The sequence below is a fragment of the Hemiscyllium ocellatum genome, chromosome 13 (assembly GCF_020745735.1).
Source record: "Hemiscyllium ocellatum isolate sHemOce1 chromosome 13, sHemOce1.pat.X.cur, whole genome shotgun sequence".
Classification (NCBI taxonomy): Eukaryota; Metazoa; Chordata; class Chondrichthyes; order Orectolobiformes; family Hemiscylliidae; genus Hemiscyllium; species Hemiscyllium ocellatum.
The window spans coordinates 71,462,195-71,465,152 of record NC_083413.1 but is presented as its reverse complement, the minus strand read 5'-3'; the positions used below and the strand labels follow the sequence as shown (position 1 = coordinate 71,465,152).

Here is a 2,958-nt window from a genome sequence, read left to right as displayed (position 1 = left end):
TTTTAAGGCTTAGTCCTCAATAACAAAATCAAGACAGATGCACATCTATGAATCTTCAGGCACACCATTTAACTTATTCTGAAATACACACAACAATATCAATGAAAGAGAATTTCAAATTTCCACAACATTTGATCGACAAGCTCCAGACTGAATCTGTACTTTTTAATTCATTTACAGGATGTGGACGTCGCTGGTGAGGCCAACATTTATTGCCCATTCCTACTTGCATAGAGGGTGTTTAAGAGTCAACCACATTGCTGTGGATCTGGAGTCACATCTAGGCCAGACCAGGTAAGGAAAGCAGTTTCCATCCCTAAAGAACATTAGTGAACCAGATGGGTTTTTCCAACAATCAACAACAGATTCATGGCCATCATTAGATCCATAATTCCATATTTGTATTGAATTGTAATTCCATCAACTACCACAGTCTTATTCGACCACAGGTCCCCAGAATTTAACCGGAGTCACTGGACTATTGCATTAACAATAACACCACTAAATCATGGCCTCCCCAATCTTGCTTTCTTGCAAGTATAATGTTAATAACAGTCTGAAATAATAAAGCAAGGCACCTAATTAACAGAAATTCCTTCATTAAATGCAAAAACAACTCCAATTTTAATTTTTATTGCTAGCTTTATTTGGGAATCAGTTGATACATATATGGATCATACATAGTTGTTTCTATTTCAAAAAGCATGGAAAAGTTTCATCATTCTCATCTTAGTTTTCAATGAAACTCATACTCAAAAACACCTGCTCACACCAGACTAAACCAAACTACTCAGTCTGTTGTTTAGTTATATTTGTTGCCATTTGCAATGTTTTGTCCTTGCAGAAACCACACATCATTAACTTTTAGAAAACCATAATTTTTTTTTAGGTTTCAAAATGTTGGAGCCATACCCCACCCCTGTTTCCAATTCCCTCTCCCTGGCAAAAATGGCTCTGCTGGAAATGAGAATAGGAACTTTCAGATGCTGGGTCCATTGTCATACCAGATATGCCAGAGGTTCTCCACAACTTTATGAAATCTAAGTCATTAATACCATTTCTCTGTTCACTTGACCTGTTGAGTATTTTCAATTTTTTTTTGTTTTCTTTTCAGCACCCATGATATTTTGCTTTTGTATTAATTAACTAGCTGAGTTCATCTGACTGGCTGATGTACACAGTTAATATGCAAAACAAAATTGTAGGTATTGACTACAATGTTGAGCCATGACCTCATCCCAGTCTTCTACACTACTCTGGGTGCCATGTACTGAAGACCAAAAGGACTAACTTGCATATACTCAAACTCATGTACCTAAAAATTGTATTCTTTAGTCCTTTCTTTTGTTTTAGGAGGCAATCGGGCAGCTTGTAACTGTGGAACCAGGAGCTTGATTTTCTCGATGAGATTCCTGAAGCACCATGCAGCTGTTTCTATTTGCTTAGAAGACACAGACTTTTGATATGGCTGGGGAAGAGACTGTAGGGAAAATTAAGGCTTATGTTGAATCCCTGAAGACTCTACGCTGTTGAACAAGTGATCCTCTTGACTGGCACTGCCTTCAATGGCAATGACTCTTGGTATCTGTGTGCTCTGCACACTTGATGTAGTTATTCGATTGTTGGGTGGCAAGATCCATGGATCTCTTGCTTGAACTGGAAAAGTAAAAGATCAGACTCCTCAGGTTGCTAAACAAGAGGATAAAGACGACTTGCTCTGCAAAGGGATGCAACCAGTACTTTTCCCATTTTATAAATGTTGTGCCATGCTTTGGAAAGAGGAAGGGACAAAAATCAAACTCATAAAATCAAACTCTTTTTTTTAACAAAAAGATCACTTGATATGATTCATGAATTGACATCTATGTCTCACACTCTTATGGACTGGATTTGAACTATTTCAGAAATGAATAGTCAATGCTATTCAAATTCTGTTGTGTGACTAATATATATTATTTCCAACAAAAAAGTCTTATTTTTGTGTCTCTGTGGCACTTTGTTACATCCTGCATTCTTAGTTCACTCGAGTTCTCAGTTTTTGCATTAGTTGGACCAGATTTGATTTCAATAAATCAGTGGTTTTGGGATTTAGGTTTGTTCGCTGAGCTGAAAGATTCATTTCCAAACATTTTGTCACCCTACTAGGTAACATCTTCAGTGGGCCTCCGAGTGAAACACTTGATGTGTTTGATGATAGAGTTCCACATCGAATTATACCCCATCTACCATTCCCTAAAAAAGAACAGGAAATTACATCAAAGGGAATGACATCACCAACCCAAAGAAACCCAAACATACAAGTAGAAAGCAGGAATTATCAGCAGTGCTTAGCCTGAAGGCCCATTGAAGATATTACCTAGTATGGTGACAAAATGTCTGAACATGAACCTTCCAGCTCAGCGAGCAAACCTACATCCAGAACCTCAATCTGAGCTACAAATCTTCTCAAAACTCACAAAGATCAATGATTTATTTGTTTGAAATACTTTTAAAAAAACCACACACGTATGGAATGAGCTGCCAGAGGGTGTGGTGGAGGCTGGTACAATTGCAACATTTAAAAGGCATTTGGATGGGTATATGAATAGGAAGGGTTTAGAGGGATATGGAATAGGTGCTGGCAGGTGGGACTAGATTGAGTTGGGATATCTGGTCAGCATGGACGGGTTGGACTGAAGGGTCTGTTTCCATGCTGTACATCTCTATGACTCTGTGACTCTATAACACCAGGTTAATATCCAACAGGTTTATTTGGAAGCACTAGCTTTCTGAATGCTGCTCCTTCATCAAATGGTTGTGGAGTATAAGATCATACACTCCAACTGTTTGACTATACACCTGTTGCGTGATTTTTAAGTTTGTACTTTCCAGTCCAACACCAGCACCTCCAAATCTTGCTTTAAATAATTGCTGAAAGGCCATATTACTTGTTAAGAAATTTTATTTCTCGGAGTGATT

The 2,958-nt window shown here is 38.0% G+C and overlaps 1 pseudogene; it reads left to right on the top strand.

The window, feature by feature from the left end:
* Nucleotides 1-1,422: 1,422 nt before the first annotated feature.
* LOC132821611 (ubiquitin-like FUBI-ribosomal protein eS30 fusion protein) lies at nt 1,423-1,806 on the top strand (annotated as a pseudogene).
* Nucleotides 1,807-2,958: the final 1,152 nt, after the last annotated feature.